Below are 17,550 nucleotides of genomic sequence, written 5' to 3'. Positions count from 1 at the left end.
TATGGCTTGATTGTTAGGCACCTCTTGCACCCACAAATGCTGACATGCAAGAGAAGAAATTTATTCTCAAGCAATTTAAGGCACCTGAGTTTAATGGAGAAGGAATAGACGTCGCGTAGCTGAGGTGGAGATATGCATTGAGACGATGGATGATTATTTCTCTGCTTCGGAAACTGCTTCTATCAATCAAGCAATGATAGCTAAACTTAAGCTAGTTGGCAAGGCTCAGTTATGGTGGAAGAAATGGTGCAAGGATCAAGGTATTTTCGAAGCCACTGTCACTTGGGCTCGGCCGAAAGATGCTGTACGGGGATGATACCTTCCGCCAACCTACCAAACTTTGAGGATGAATGAATTTTTCAAGCTCAAGCAGCTGGAATTAACCCTGGAAGCTTACTACTCAAAGTTTGTAACCCTACTAAAATACACACCACCTATGGATATTGCGCAACAAGTATCCAAGTTTTGCCATAGCCTAAACACTCCTCTAAACCATTGTCTTGAAGTAATGTGTCCAACGGACTTGCAAGATGCATTACTCCGAGCGAATCCAATCGTCCAAGAACTTAAATTGGGAAATTGTAGCAAAGATGACTCCCGAGATCTAGGTAAGAGATGCCATACATGTGGAGAGATAGGACACATCCGTAGGAGATGTCCCTACCGTCAATGTTTCCATTGCAATGAGCTAGGACATATCCAAGCAGACTGCCTTGATCTAAGTCCATAAGACATTGAGCCTCCAACAAAACGAAGCTACACAAGTGCAGTCTATGGATATTTAGAGGAATCAGATGAAGATGAAGACCTAGAATCGACAACACCTCTTCAAGATGACTAGAAATTCTAGAAATTTTATTGACATGAAATACAACTTGTATTGGAATAAACTTTACTCTTGTAACTACAGTTAACTTGAGCAATATGAGTTGCATCTATTTTGAGCCTAGAACTTGCAAATGATTAGAGATACTCTGGCAAGGAATGACAGTTATGACGTGCAATGAATTTCTCTTAAGTCATTTCTTCTCAACTAATATAGATTGGGTCTTACCAGAATGTCGAAGCTTGGAAGTATTCTTTAGTATTACAAGCAAAGCCAATTGTCCATTGAGCTCAGTCCCCAACTAGGAAGAGGACAATCTGGGAATGTAGTTTCCAAGATAAAGGACCACTCCAATTTGCTAAAAGAATCCTAGGACACTTTGGTCTAAAGAAGAAAATCTTGCCAAGGACAACCAAGAACCTTGTGACCACAAGTGATAAAGCTCCGCGCTGTTTCTATTGCACGGAGTTAGGTCATTTCAAAAGGGAATGTCCAAAGCACCCTAAATATCGATGCTCCAAGTGCCACAACATTGGACATAACTATTCAATTGTCCCAAGGGAACTCGAAGAGAACTTGAGCTTCCAAGAAATGAAGTTGTACAAGCTCCAGTGATCTAGAATATACCAAGTGCTTAGGAAAAACGTAGAAGATATCCATGAGATGTAACTACAATAAAATTTCTCTTGTAATCAAGACTCTGATATATCAAATACAATAGGTTGTTTTTTTCAAAAGACCGCATGTCTGTGAGTGATCACAGTAGCGCAGCGAAAGCGTGGTGGGCCCATAACCCACAGGTTCCAAAATGATACCCCCTATTTCTCTTGAGATGAGGACATCTCAATTTCTCTAAGGAGAGGATGATGTAATATTTCCACACAATAAAATTTAGTTGGTTAGTTTGAAAGTTAGTTAGTCAATTAATAAGTTAGTAAAATTACTAACTAAAGACTAAATAAGGTAAAAACTAACTAACATTAATAACTAATAATTTTTATTTAATTAAAAATATTTAATTTAGTAAAATCGAGAGTCGTAAATTCGATATATTTCTTAGATTGACAAGGGCCGTAGCCACCCTTCACGTAAGTTACAACGTGAACGAGACTTATGAGCTATATTAATCACTAGTATTAATATGTATAGTTTGGGATGGCCCAAAAATATTAGATTTTAGGCAAAACTAGTATATTTTAGATATTTTAGATATTATCCAAAGAAAAGATATTGAGATTTCTAGAACTATATGTCATTTTAAAAAAAAGACAAGTGATGTTTTAGTTAGTTTTGGAGATTTTATAAAAAGAAAAAAGTAAAGAGAGAATTTACGAAATCGCGTGCATCGCGATCGCAGTCTACAGCAATAGACAGCACTTCAAACAAAGAAAAGAAGAAGGAGTGAACTAAAAGCTTTCTAACCAAGCATCAAGCGTCTTAGGGTTTTACCCCCCTTTCGGAGCCAATGGAACCATCAGATTTATGATATGAGCATTAGATCACTTATCTTTCCGAGATTCCCCTCCACAAAGAGCTCCACTTCTTAGCCACAAGCCCTCTTCTCTAATTCACTATAAATATGAGGCATGGGAAAGCACAAGGGAGCATAAGGAGACCCCAAGAGGCTGTGAGAGAGAGCTGCAAGAGAGAGGTAGAGAGAAGGATACCCTCCAAGAGATTGAGAGAGAGAGAGAGAGAGAGAGAGAGAGAGAGAGAGAGAGAGAGAGAGAAGAGTCACCTCGAGAGGCTACACAATTTCCTCTATCTCGATCCTTAACTTAACCATCTTCTCTTACGCTCTCCCATCTTAAATCTATTCCACCTTCTTAGTCTCTTAAGTCTACTTGTGGACAATGGCCCCCAAGTGAAGAATGCCACTTGTGGATGATGGCAATCCCATAACCAACAACGAAGCTTCGGGCATCACTACCAGCCCAATTGCGGTTCTGGTCATAAGTAATGTATTTTCAAATTGATAGATGCTTGTTTTGATTCTCGTATGAAATACGTTAGGCCCATACTATGATGCACGAGTATAGATCATTTCATCTCACATATTCGTAAGATGGAGCTTGCGAAGTGTATATATCAAGGAAAGTTAATTGCACCTAGTTGCATGTGGCTTATTTGTTGATAGAGCAATTACAAGGAAGAATTGGTCAAAGCTTATGAATGGCATAATCATGACATTAAAAATTGTGCATACGAGTGTTAAGTAAATTTTAATAGAATCGCTCGTTGATCCGAAGGGGAAGAGCAAAATATATGATGGAAATGTTATATCATCTACTCTTGCATTGTTTTGGAAAGAATGCAGTTGGTTTTGTTGGTGGCTGATAAAACAACATCCTAAATGCGTTTACATTCAACTGGTTGTTAGTTGTTATTTCGATGATTATTCCAAGTGCTTGTGATTTATGGTAAATGCATGGCAAGGGTCTGTGATGACAAGTCATCATGGGAATAAATGAATGTTTTCTTAGAAAATGATATTAGGGTTGAATGCCTTGTTTGTGCTTGATTCTTAAAGGATTTAATTAAGGAAAGATATTTTGCACGGGTGGATCACCTCCATGACCGCACCACGGATTAACCCAAAGAGGGCACTACTTGATTCATGGGATGAAGGTTGAGTGGTGAAAAGGCCAACCATGGACATGATGTTTCGCTCCTAGACAACTTGTGGGTCAGTTGGAGCTCTGGATGCCCCTTGCTAGGTCTAGAATGGAGTTGAAGACCTCCGTGGCCCCCAACGTCTGGGCATGTTGGGAGATCCTATTCTAGATAAAGGATTGAATTTTTGGTGCCATGAGATTTGAACCAGTTACTTCTGCAAGGCAGAAGAGATACTTCTGTTGTATAGAAGGGATACATAATTTCTCATGTATGGGCGAGAGACAAAGATTAACTTGAAGATAAGTCAAGGAATTTGTTTGAACTTGTTTATCAATAGATTGCTTGCTCTGTTTTCATGTTTGTGCTATAAGTAATGCGAATGAACCCTGTTCCCTGAAAGGATTACTTAATGAAGTTGAATTTAAGTGCCACACATAAATGTGGTAGGACCTAATTAGAAAACTAAAGCTATTAAGGGAAGTGGGTGGGCGGAACCCCTGACAGGTCTGTCCTACGGTAGGATGGTCCTAGAGAATTGGGAGGTTTCTCACAAGGTTTTATTGACATTCGACGACCCTTAAGAGTTGTTAGATTAGAACCGTGATTCATGTCATTTTAGGGGATCGGAATGGGACTATGCCTTTTGGGCAGAGAGATTGAGAAGTGTATCCCTCTCGTTTCCCATTCTCTTTGAACCAAGTGCGGCATGGGTCTGCTTCGGCTTGGGTATCCCTGCATAAAGTAGGATATCCAGGATCTAACGCTAGAATGCTATTAGGAGACCTTGGGCACTAGGAGCCTAAATTTCAGGTTGATCCTAGTGGGTTCGGCAAAACTCGAAACCCTAGGCGACAAAACTCGAAACATTCCCTGGGAGTGCCGGGTAGTGACATTTAGATTCGTTTCTCAATAGACCGCTAAAAGAGTGCATGGAAAGCCGATGGGCAGGCACCTCACATATAGGGACTCCAAATCCATGACCACTAGAGTAAGGGAACTATTGCCTCGATTACTCCCACATCAAAAAAATGGCATACTTGTTGAAGGATAGGGTTCTGTCTTCAATAAAGGATCATGAGCACAACTCCTCCATCCCAATGGAGTAAAGAATGATGATTCCCTTCATCATGTAGCTCAAAGGACACTTGAGGGGAAAGAGGGTTTGAAATTTAGATAGAATATGATGTACCTCTTTCTATCATTATACCAACCTTGACAAATGATGTTTTTTGTTAGTAATGTAATGTTAAAGTTTATGAAACATTAAGGTATGTGTTTAAGGTTTTTTTGTTTCTAAAATGGGTTTTAAGTATATGTTTCTTTAACTAAGACATGATCTTCATTTTTCTCATCTTTAAATGTTTTTTTTCCATTAAGATGAATTTGTTCAATGTTTAGTGTATTAAAGAAATGTTCTTTTATTATTTTTTTCAAAAAGAAAAAAAATTATATGGTATGTGTGATGTCCAAATGGGATTGGTAGAGGAGAATGAGATTAGGGTGAGGGAAGTAGGTGTATGAAAGGGACAAACAAGGAAGGGGCAAATACTGCTTTCATTGTGGCTCTTTGCAAGTGGATGACGAGAGGAAAGGGGTGTAGGTGGGGTGCTGAAAGAAAGGGGTACATAGGTAGGTGGAGGAAGGAGAGAGGAATGCCCTACTCTATTGCACCCTAATCCTTTCGGCCAAAGGAGTGCTTTGGCTCCATCTTCTTCTATATGTTCACTTGTTCGCTTCCTCTTCTCCTTGTTCTTTTCAGCAATCATGGCCTCTACCCATCACCATCACACATCGATCATCAGGGGCCTTGCTTATCATATATAATCCTCATTCTTGCAATCATAAGAGACGCTGTAGGTTCGCTGCCCAAACGCAAAAGATAGACCAGCCAGATGAAAGGGCTTATCAGCACCCCTTACATGACGTGCTTCTGCTTTTGCTGTAGCCAGAAGATGACTATTAAACTAGCTATGAATTAGTGATGCTATTTTTATTGCCAAAAACTCCAGAGGTTCTGTAGTGTCCATCGGCACAGGACATGTCGACAATTGTTGCGGATGTGAGGGGGAACTTGTCTCTGAGCAAAGGGTTTCTCTTTAGTCGCTTCAAGAAATAGTGCTTCAGATGAATGCATAGTAATCCAAACAACATTTAGTATTTGCACTAGAATTATATGATTATGGCCCTTGCCCCTCCCCCTATTCAAGACGCCATTCTTATTCTTGGGAAGCCCCTCTCCTCTCCCTTTGATGCATTTCATGATATGTTTTACTCCTTTCCATGTTTTGAAACACTTGGGTGCAAATCAATGTTCGTGCTTGTTGATAGTTGATGATAGTTGAAGGAAGGGGTATTTATCTTTTTTTTTTGCGTTGATGGCATGATTGGCTTCATTTACTATGTAGGCACCGCTTGCTTTTATGGCCACATGTTGGACTCCTATGCATACATCCTCACCCATTGGTGGAACCGCCAAGATGCATTGCGATGAGGCCTTTTATTTGCATAGAACCACCATGGTTCTTCTTCATCTTCTTCTTTCTTGCAATCCACTATCCAATGATTCTGCTCTTCTTGATTCTGGCTATGAAAAATAATTGCAAAATTAAACCATTGTAGATCATTAGACAGAGGCCTTTCTTCTTCTTCTTTTTCTTCTTTTGCTTTTGTCCATTCTTGCAGTGGTGTATGCGTGCTTGGAGTAGGGGGTTGGAGAAAAGGTTGGATGGGAAAGCCGTCCTTGTCTTCTTCTCTTTCTCCCTGGTCCTCCCCTTGAGAAACCACAAACACAAAGAGGCAAGAAAATCGAAACCGAACAATAGAGAATAATAATATTTTTAACCATAATAAAACACAATCTCCCTTCTTCTTCTCTGCACTATGTAGTGTGCACCATTGCATTCACATTTTCTATCACTAGATGATCTCCCCCCTATTGTAGTTGTTGAGATCAACTTTTTCCCCAGTTGCGCACCAAAATGACAGCAACCCTCCCACAAATAGAAACAACCACAAAACCAAGGAGAAAGCACACAAAATCTATGTGTATGGCTCTGCCATTAATCTCAAAACTAAAAAGAAACCATAAATCTCTCTCTTAATAATGAACAACTTTGTCATCTTCATCATCTTCATCCATAGCTTCAACCATTATGCAAGAGCAAAAGGGAAAATAGGAATTCTTGCACAAAAGACAAAGAAGAGAGGAGAGAGAAAGATTAGCACCATCCAAAAGGAGAATGTGTCTTGGAAGAAAGGAGAGAAAGAGGCACATAATCAGCCATGCACTCCACCCCACCTTTTTCCCAAAACACACACAATCCTTCATATTTTTATTATTTCTTTGATTTTTTTGGATACATTTGTATTCGTAAGGCTTTAGCTTTCTCATTTCAATTATTTCTAACATTTTAAAAGTGCATGCACGTACACTTTTGTGCATATCATTTATTAATGATAGATGTGGATGTGGATGTGGCCCCCTCATATCTTTGCCTCTTTTTGGTGCTTTTGCAACAACTTAGTACTATTCTCTTGACAAAAAATGAAAATATAATGCATGCTTGGATTCTTTTGTGCCTTGTTTTTATGCTTCTTTTGGTTCTGTGCAGGTGATATTTTCAGGATGAGTCGAGGGATGAGTGATGAGGAGTTGTAGGATATCTTCATGCGCATGTCTCCAGATTAGATCGCGAGATTCAGAGACATGGTAGACCAGGAGCTATCGCAGACATTGTCAAGCTGCTCTGCTAGATCTACTTCGGTGCGATCAGATGCTTCAGCTTCGAGTAGACGAGGTCGACGCTGTAGACTTGGGCCAGAGGGAGGGAGCGCTTCAGGTTCAAGGGGATGCTATAGAGATACGGAGGTAGTGAGCCCGCGGTTGGCACGGGATACATATGCGACTCCTCGCTCTCGTGGCAGTTCCATGGAGCGTGGCTCAGGTGAATGTCATGGAGGCACGGATGCAGTGTCTCCGTCTTGTCATTTTGCTGGAGTTGCATTACCTCTAGGATTTATCATACTTGTGGGAACGTCTACTCCAGTTACTCCGGCTTTTGCTCAGCCGTTTGAGGTGGTATCCCTATGGGTGCCACTCCGATAGATATTACCACGGTCGGTACACCGAATGCAAAGGGGTCTCTTGGATATGCCCAAGAGTGTGGATGCAGGTGGGAGAGGACCCATCTTAGGCATACCCCAGGGGGGTATGCTTATCTTGTCGATGATAGGTCAGGATCCATCATCATGAATGATGAGGGGAGGAGGGTGATAGCTCGCATGAGAGAGTTGTGCCAACAAGTTTTTTGGCACAGCGTCTTAGATCATTGGAAAAACATACCGGAGGGGAGCAAGGACTACATAGTAGCATCCTTCCATGAGGAGTTTCTGGTTCCAGCCTCAGCAGATAGATTTTCTACGGGCTGGACGATGGACTGCATGCGTGCATATATGTCACATAGACGATCGGACGCACACAAGGTACTCAAGAGTGGGACTGCAAAGCCCGAGTGGCTAGACACAGATGATTGGCACCGACTCAGGGAGGAGGCTACAGATTCTCCAGGATGTTGGAGTCAGTAGTGCGAGGTGGCAAGGGGACGACTAGAGGCCGGAGTGGTCCATCATCTTGGGAGTGACGGCCATAGGACATATCTGGAGAACTTTGTAAGTATTTTTTTTGTTTTGCTTGCTTATTTTTTTGCAATATCATTTGTATTGACAATCATGTTTCTAACAGTTAATATTTTGTTTTCTTTGTAGTACTCCATTACAAATCGCGATCCAACCGGCCTTGAGACTCGATATGCAGAGAGGCACGGTCTCACTGCATTGATCGACCGATTATATAGACGTGGCGGCCCTGTAAGTCACTCATCTTTCTTGTCCATAGTTACCATGTTTAATTAGAATGCATTATTGTATGGTGGATTGATGTGTTGTTGTTTCTTTTTTTGCAAAGTCCGTTCGATGCTCCTTTGTGGCGGGACGAGCTTTCGGATGGCGAGGATATGTAGCTCCCCCTTGGATCCTTGGAGCTCACACACCTTTCTTTTTTGGTCACCTGATCTGTGTAGATATTTTCTATGTAGTAGTGATATCTTGTCATGATTGTACCAGTCACTTTCATTATGCGATCATGTATTTATTTCACGTATCAATGTTATGATTTCAGTATACTTTGTTTTTGTTTACACGAGCATTGTACACAGTGCAGAAACTATTTTATATGGCCCAAATAAAGCACACAGTGCTATATGTGCTACCACAAAATTTTTTTCCCTTGTTACCGTCACTATTAGTGTCGCAAATTTACTACATGCGTCGTTATTAGCGTCATTATTAGCATCACAGAGCATCGGTATCAACATCGGTATTGCGACGCTAATACCAACGCAAATAATAACACTGATACCAACACTGATACCAACTGTTATATGGCGTCGCCAATAATGACGCTTTTTGCGATGATGGGGGTAAATTTTGTTATTTATATTTTCGTCGCTTTTAACGTCGGTATAAGGCCTATATCTTGTAGTGTCACTTTGGATCATGCTTGGCTTCTACTTTTTGGTCCACTATACTTGCTTATGAGTTGACTTGGGTCCGTTTTCTATGAGCTAACACCTACTTGTGTCAAGTCTTGGCAGTGGCAGGAACATTTTGCTCCGTTGATTGGGGGTGTATCGACCACAGGGGGTTCACTCATAGTAAACAAGACATGTCACTTGCATGCAAGGACTTCTAAAAAAACCCCTATTTATGAAGCTTGTAAGACTAATATATCCCCCTATTTAAGCTTATAAGATATATACATAGTATGACTTTTTATGTATCCCCTTTCTTAAATGTAAGTCTTCATAGAACATATACTAACTTTCTTTTTAAAAGTTGAAATTATCCTAAGCAATTAAAAGTATCAAAATTTTCATATCACAAAGTGACTTATGTAGTGGCACTTGGATACCATCGAAGTATGTGTCGCAATGTTTTTGAGTGCATGTGTCCCCTTACAACATGAGGAGAGAGAGTAGGGGAATCGGACCCCTTTATACTTAAAGTGACTACACCAAGCGGACACCAAGCTCTCTTTGGAAGAAGGGGAGTTGAATCTCTCTACCAAAACTATGGGAGAGTGCCAACTCCCTCCCTCCCACACTATGATCAATTCAATAACCCTACTATGTGAGGGTTTAGGGTTTTAACCTTACTTGTCAAGGTCTCTTGTATGCCATGGAGAAACCAATCTATGGAGAGAGGTGATCAAATGCATCCCCCCCTTCTTTTTTTCCTCTATCCCCTCCTTAAATTTAAGTTCAATATAGGAAATTAAGAGGGGTCTATCTTTAATGTATACGCTTAAGTGTTCCCTTCCAAAAACCCCCCTCCCTTACACTCACGTGATACCATACAATATCTATAGTGAATCTCTCGGGGTACTGACTCATTGGCAAATGTTTGTATGACATGCTTGGGTGTTGGTTCATGATTATCGACTATCATATGCCTATGCTATGCCCACATGATGCCAACTTTGGACTTGGCAGTATTTGATTGACTTGGGATCTGTTTTTGGCATTGTCAGCTCCCATTTTCATAGTTATGAAATTTATTATAGCAAGCATTTATGTATGAACTAACATGGAATTTTCATGCTAAATCATCCTGGTTTGATGTACTTTTGATGGCACTTGGTGGGCAACATCATTAAATGCTCGTTTCTTGCAAATTTTCCTTGGTTTTGGTGGGTTTTCTGTCATTTTCTGCAGTTTAGTAAGTGTTTTGAACTGCCTGCACTATTTCAGCTTGCAGTATGGCATCTTCTTCCACTGATATAACGCTATCTTCAACATCGCTAAGCTTGATGGTGCGAATTATGCCTATTTGAAGAGCCAAGTTTGGCAAGTATTAGTGTAGAAATCATAGATAAAGCCACTAAGGTTGAGTGGAGAGCAGCCTGAAACTATGACTAATGATGAATGGATGGAGCTTGATGAGTTAGCAAGTCTAACCTTATCTTGTCTCTCACTGAACAAGTGCATTACAATGTGGTTGAGGAAGCACATAGTGCTTGGCAACTTTGGAATAAGATCAAGAACCTCTATGATAAGCAAAGTCCTGCAAGTCAAATGTATTGGCTAAAACAGCTTATGGATCTCGGCATGAAAGAGAATGTGACCATGTCAACTCATTTGAGCCAGTTTCATGCTATTCTTAAGAACTTGGTTTTGCAAAGGCATCGATTTCAAAGAGGATGTCACTTTGTTGTTCTTGCTTGGAACTCTTAATGAGTCTTGGAATGTATTCCGCACTGCCTTATGTGCTTCTGCCACTACTCTAAAGCTATCTGATGTTGAGAGCTCTCTTCTGCAAGAAGAGATAAACTGTAAGAATTTGGATGCCTCTCATGTGTCTCATGCTTTGACAGTTAGAGGCCAACATGATGGAAATGCAAAGAATGACCGTGGTAATGGCCATGGATGGGATTTGCAGAAATCTCCATCCAAGTCGCGTAGTAAGTCTCATGGGAGAAATGCAAATCTGACTTGTCATCATTGTAGGAAGAAAGGCCACATAAGGCCACAGTGTCAATAAGACAAGGGGAAAGAGAAAGTGCAAGAAAGGTCTTCAGATCGTAGCATAGTACCTGCAAAGTCAAGTGTTAAAATTGAAGAGATCAATGTTATATAGCCCGAGGATAGTGATTGGGATTATATCCTTGCAGCTTCATCCAGTGCTTCGCATATATCAAAGATACACTCTATGTATGGACAATGTTATGCAGTCCGAGGATAGTGATTGGGATTATATCCTTGTAGCAGCTTCATCTAGTGCTTCGCATATATCAAAGATACATTCTATGTATGGACAATGTTGGCTCTTGGACTCAAGTGCATCCTTTCATGTGATACCTTGTCAAGAGTGGTTCCATTCATACCATTCTATTTCGAGTTCTGTGTGCTTGAAGTCTTTTGAGATTGTCGGCATTGGTGATATTAGGCAGCAATTTTGTTATGAACGATGTACATCATGTACTTGCATTGGCATGCAGTCTCATATCCCTTAGTAGTTTATGGATCTACAATTGATCATGCTTTTTCTATGTGGTCTTTACCTCATGTATCTCTTTGGCATGCCCATTTGGGGCACATGTCCATTAAGGGAATGAAAATGCTTTCTGGTTTGCAATACTTACTGCCCCTTTACTATTCTCATTTTGATTCTTGTGATCATCCAAAGTATTTTGTTACCTTCATCGATGATTTTTCACGTAAGGTATGGGCATATCCCATAAATTAGAAGTATGATGTCTTAGCAATTTTTCAGAGATGGCTTGCTTTGGCAAAAAACCAATCTGGGCACACAGGCTGAAATGCCTTAGGACAGATAATAGGGGTGAATATGTATCACATGCTTTTGAGCAGTTATGTGATGAGAAGGGTATTAAGTATCAATTGACAGTCCCTTATACCCCTCCTTCGAATGGTAGGGTTGAGAGGATGAATAGGATCATCCAGGAAAGGGTTCGTAGTATGCTTAGCCATGCAGGCCTACCCCAATACTTTTGAGCTGAGGCAATTATGACTGTTGTGCATACCATTAATAGATTACCCTATAGTGCCATTGATTTTCAGGTTGTAGAGGAGGTATGGACATGGAAGCCTCCCTCTTATGTGCATTTACCACCAAAGTCAATTCATGAATAAAGAAGAAGAAGAAGATGTTTCTACTACCATCAACAACTCTAATAGATTGTTCTAAATGAATTTGTTCCCATAGTGGATCTCTATGTATCCCTTAGTGGATTTTCTTTTTACAAACCCTTGCCAAAGATATAAAGTCTCAAGCTTTAACTTGACTATAGACTGCCTATGAGCTAGTCTCCCGGACCATATTATCATGTACGGGGGGCAAAAGCCAACAAGTGTAGGGACTCATCATTTGAGGGGGGTGTTGAGAAATAGAAAAATGATGTATGCTCCAGGAAGAGTTATACTGAATCCCATATGCATAGTGAAGAGTGAAAGAACCCAACTTCTAGAAAGTATTGTACTTGACTATCACTTTTAAAATGAATGAATACAATGTCATGATGCTTTGTACTTTTAGTTAAGTGTCTTGTCGTTATCAATCCTACACAAGATTGTGTTTATGAGTCCAAGCTTCCATCTTGAAACCTAATTCACTTGTGTAATAGTTTGTCTCTACTTGTCCATGTCATCATGAGTTTGGTCTTCATCTTTCATCTGCCATAGCTTTTGTCATGCTCTAGATCTGCATATTCTAGCATCTATACCGTCAATACTAGAGGAGACAGGTAGCCATTCTAACTTTCCTACAATCTTGGAGCCTGAGATGGAGACAACGATCGATGCATTGATACCCATGGATGCTGAGACATCTGATCTGCTTAGAGAGGAAGCATCCATACCACTATATGATGGGTGTCGAGTATCTCGCCTGAAAACATTGCTTGCACTCCTAAGTGTGTAATAAAAATACGGGTGGAGTGATGAGAGTGTGACCGAGTTGTTCAGGTACCTTCTATGTACACTTCTTTGATTTCTTTTCGGCACCATTATAAAAAAAACTGTGCTTTTTCAAGGTGTTTTATGATTTCTTTTCAAGTTGCTAAAGTATCATATATTACCACTTGCAAATACCATGTATGAGTCTTGTGATGATGCGCGGCATGTTTTGCGAAAGCTTGGCATGGACTACAACAGCATCCATGCATGTGTCAATGATTGTGTGTTGTTTCAAGGAGAGTACGAGACTATGGAGACATGTCCAAAGTGTGGTGCTCATAGGTATCAACAAGACTTACAAGGGCAAACCATCCCCCAAAAAGTTCTTAGGCACTTTTCGCTTATCCCCCGTATACATCACATGTTTTATATGTCAGGCATGGTGGGCTTGACAAGGTGGCATGCACAGAATAGATTTGCAATAAAGAAGAGTGCTTTGTGAAGCAAATTATCAGGTCTATCCGCACTCCGATGACAGGTATGATGCATTTTTTCAAATCCGCATTTTCTAAAGATGACCAATTAACAGGGCTAAAACCCCATGATTGGCATAAGATATGTCAGGTTTGTACTACGAATGGATCGTAAGTGGCATGCATATTTTGCTATTTGGAGTCTAGTTATTTTTTGTAATGCTTCTTCATTTGTGGCAGTTTGTACTGCCGATCACAATCGTGGGATCCCTTACTCTAGAAATACGTGGGGCAATTTATAGGTTGTCAAATTTAGTGCAATGGATCTCACAAAAGGAGATCAAGACATCCTCTATTGAATCCACAAGGCAGGGAGCAGTGGAGACGGTCTGTCTCTTTGAGAAGAACCTGCACACCAGTATGCTCTCGATACAAACACACCAATATGTGCTTCATAAAAACCCTAAAAGCCTTTGTGCAACAACGAGCTCGGCCAGAAGGTAGCATGGTTGAAGGTTAGTTGATGTCCAAGGCATTAGTGCACATCTCATAGTGGCTACCAATAGTGGATTTCAACAACACTATGCTATGGTCGTTGAAGGACGATGATAGACTGACCAGAGATGTGGTGGTTGGAAATGGGGTAGAAAAAAGGATGGATGCTACAATGGAGGAGAAAGTGAATCTTTTCGTATGTTGAACCATGCCTCCATGGAGACGTGACTCACTAGGTATGAACAAGCCAAGAAAGATCAGAAGGAGCGCTATCTGAATTTCAATATACTATGCACCACCGACCACTTCGATATCTAGAGGGCATGGAGAAGATGGCATGGTTTATGTCAATGCAATGGTTGCATGGAGCTTTGATCGTAGCCTCTTGCGAAGGGGTAAAGGTCTTAATTGAGGAATGGGAATTCTCGAGGGGATGTAGTCCAAAGGTGACTACATATTTTATAAGTTGTCATATCATGATTTTATATGTGACAACTAATTAACAGTTTCAATGTACAATACAAAATATACAGTGCGACATGGTCGTGCAGACGATATTTTTGTGTGGAGCGTATCGACAAAACACGCTTCACAAGGGATTGTGGTATCATGGCAAAGTTCGAGCAAGAGAGTTGACGGCAAGCCGCGAATCCAAACACCTTTTTAGAAGAGATGGGCTATTTTGCGAACTTGCAAAGTATTATCACGATGGATTGCCGTAGCTTCTCCATGATCCTATTTGATGTGGAGTGATTCAAAGTGGTATTGGAAGGAGTCAAGGCAACTGTTCGATGAGATCGATCTGGATTTCTTGAAATAGATTTCGTAAAAAGATAGACGGATTTGCGTGACATGTTTGTATTGCCCACTCATTGTGAATAGATTCATAAACTCATGTTTTCTTAAATTTTATTACAACATGGTATATGTCACAAATGTTAAATCTCTCTTGTATCTATCCAAACCCCCGACAACCTCAATGGTGGCATGTTGTGCGCTCAACTCCCCGAAGTGCGAGAGTATATGATGAAAGTAATGTTCCCAGCATAGATGAGGACAATATGGAGATAGAGGCATCAATATTGCAAGGGGTAGAGACCGCCCAAAGCTTAGAGCATGTAGAGGAGGCAAAATCAGGTAACAATGATGGAAAGATAAGAGACCAAGAATTCTTTGAACAAGGTCAACTTATCCTTTTGTGGTGACATTTCTATCGACCTTCGAGTATATGCAGAGTTGTGTCAGGAGATTGGCATGGGACCATAGGCTACATCATACTTAGAGCATCCACCTACTCAATTCATTGATGAATTGATTATAAGGGTACTCTAGAATATGCATTTTAAGTGCGATCAATTTTTTAAGAGTTATATTATCGTGATTTGCTTGAATCTTGATATTGATTATGCTAACATCAAATTTTTTCTATGCAGGTGACCTTGGTGGATAGCATGATGAGTCGAGGGATGAGTGACGAGGAGCTATATGAGATCTTCACACGTATGTCTCCAGATCAAATAGCTCGATTCAGATATATGGTGGACCAGGAGCTGTCTTGCACACCATCAGGCCATTCCGTTAGATCTACTTTGGCTAGGCGTGATGCTCCGGTTTCCAGTAGACGAGGTCGATGTTGCAGACTTGGATCGGACGGAACGAGTGGTTCTGGGGGATGCTGCAAAGACATGGATGCGGTGAGCCCATGGTCAGCTTGAGATACATGTGCTACTCCTCGCTCTCGTGAAGGTTTGAGAAAGGGTGGCTCAAGTGGTTGTTGTGGAGATACTAACATAGTGTCTCCGTCTCGTCGTTCTCTTGGAGTTGCATCACTTGTTGGATTTATCACACCTATGGGGATGTCTACTCCAGTCACTCTAGCTTTGCTCAGTCGTCCGTAGGTGGCACCCCTATGGGTGCTACTCCGAGAGATATCACCCTCGTGGATACACCAGATGGACAGGGGTCTCCTGGATATGCCCAAGAGCGCGGTCATAGGTGGGAGAGGACACATCTTAGACATACCCCAGAGGGGTATGGATACCTTCTTGTAGATGATAGGACATGAACCGTCATCATGAATGATAAGGGGAGGAGGGTGATGGCTCATATGAGAGAGTTGTGTCAACAAGTTTTTCGACACAATGTCTTGGATCATTGGAAGAACATACCAAAGGCGAGCAAGGACTATATAGTAGCATCCTTGCATGACGAGTTTCCGGTACCCACTGTAGCAAATAGGTTCTCCACAGGCTAGATGATGGAGTGCATGCATGCATACATGTCACATAGACGATCGGACGTACGCAAGGCACTTAAGAGTGGGGTCTCAAAGCCCAAGTGGCTAGATGCAGATGATTGGCGCCGACTCAGGGAGGAGGCTACAAATTCTCTAGGACATTGGAGACAACAGTATGAGGTAGCGAGGCCATGTTCTTCTCGCTTATTTTTTTGCAATATCGCTTATACTGACAATCGTGTTTCTAATAGTTGTATTCTGTTTTCTTTGCAGCACTCCATTACAAACCGCGATCCCACCGGCCTAGAGACTCGATATTATGCAGAGAGACACAGTCTCACTACATTGATCGATAGATTCTATGCACGCGGCGGCCAGTAAGTCACTCATCTTTCTTGTCCGTAGTTACAAATTTTGATTAAAATGCATTATTGTATGGTGGACCAATGTGTAGTTGTTTCTTTTTTTGCAGAGTCTGTTCGATGCTCCTTTGCAGCTGGATGAGCTTTTCGATGGTGAGGATCTATAGCTCGTGCTTAGATTCGTGGAGCACACATCCTCTTCTTTTTTGGTCATGTGATTTATGTAGGCATTTTCTATGCACTATATTATTATCATCCTTTGTATCTTGCCATGATTCCATGAGCACTTTCATTAAGTGATGCTGTATTTATTTTATGTATTAGTCTTGTGCATTCAAGTACACTTTGCCTTCATTTTGGCGACCATTGTACACTTTACTGTAACTCTTTTGTATGGCCCAAACACAACACATTGTGCTATATGTGGGGTACCCTGTCACAATTTTTTCTTTTCTTTGTAATAACTGGTGCTATTAGCGTTGCAAATATTCATGTACGCATGGATAGCGACACAGTATTTGTGACGCGGATAGCGATGATTCCATGGCATTGCTAATACCGACGTGTTTAGCGATGATGGGGGCAATTCTTTTAGTGAAAATTTTTGTCTCTTTGAACGTCGGTATGAGGCCTGTACATTGTAGTGTTAGAATTGGTCAACATGTTTCCATTTGACCTAGGTGGTCCCATTAATCCATGTAAATTGTTGTTCGACTCTTGCATGTTTGCCCATGCTATGGTCTATATCCCAAGATGCTTGGATAGGTTGTAAAGGAGAGAATACACTTTGGCTCAAAGGTATAATTAATGCCAAGGCTACTCTAGTATTGGACCTTTTCTATTCATTTCTACCTCTCATTTACCTTCTCCATCTTCAAGTTTTGAGGACAAAACTTTTGCATAGGGATGGATTGTAATGAGATAATTTTTTTACCCTTTAGATTAGGAGAAAATACTTTAATTGGGGCTAGAGTATAAAAGGGCAAGAGTGTGCCATTATAAGGATATTTTTTACCACATTTGTAAAATCTCTCCATTTCTTGGAGCTTGAGAATTCTTGCCTTCCCTGCCA

The sequence above is a fragment of the Lygodium microphyllum genome, chromosome 13, assembly GCF_053477565.2.
Source record: "Lygodium microphyllum isolate KBCC chromosome 13, Lygodium_microphyllum_v1.1.10, whole genome shotgun sequence".
In the NCBI taxonomy this organism is placed as follows: Eukaryota; Viridiplantae; Streptophyta; class Polypodiopsida; order Schizaeales; family Lygodiaceae; genus Lygodium; species Lygodium microphyllum.
This window is presented reverse-complemented; position numbering follows the sequence as displayed.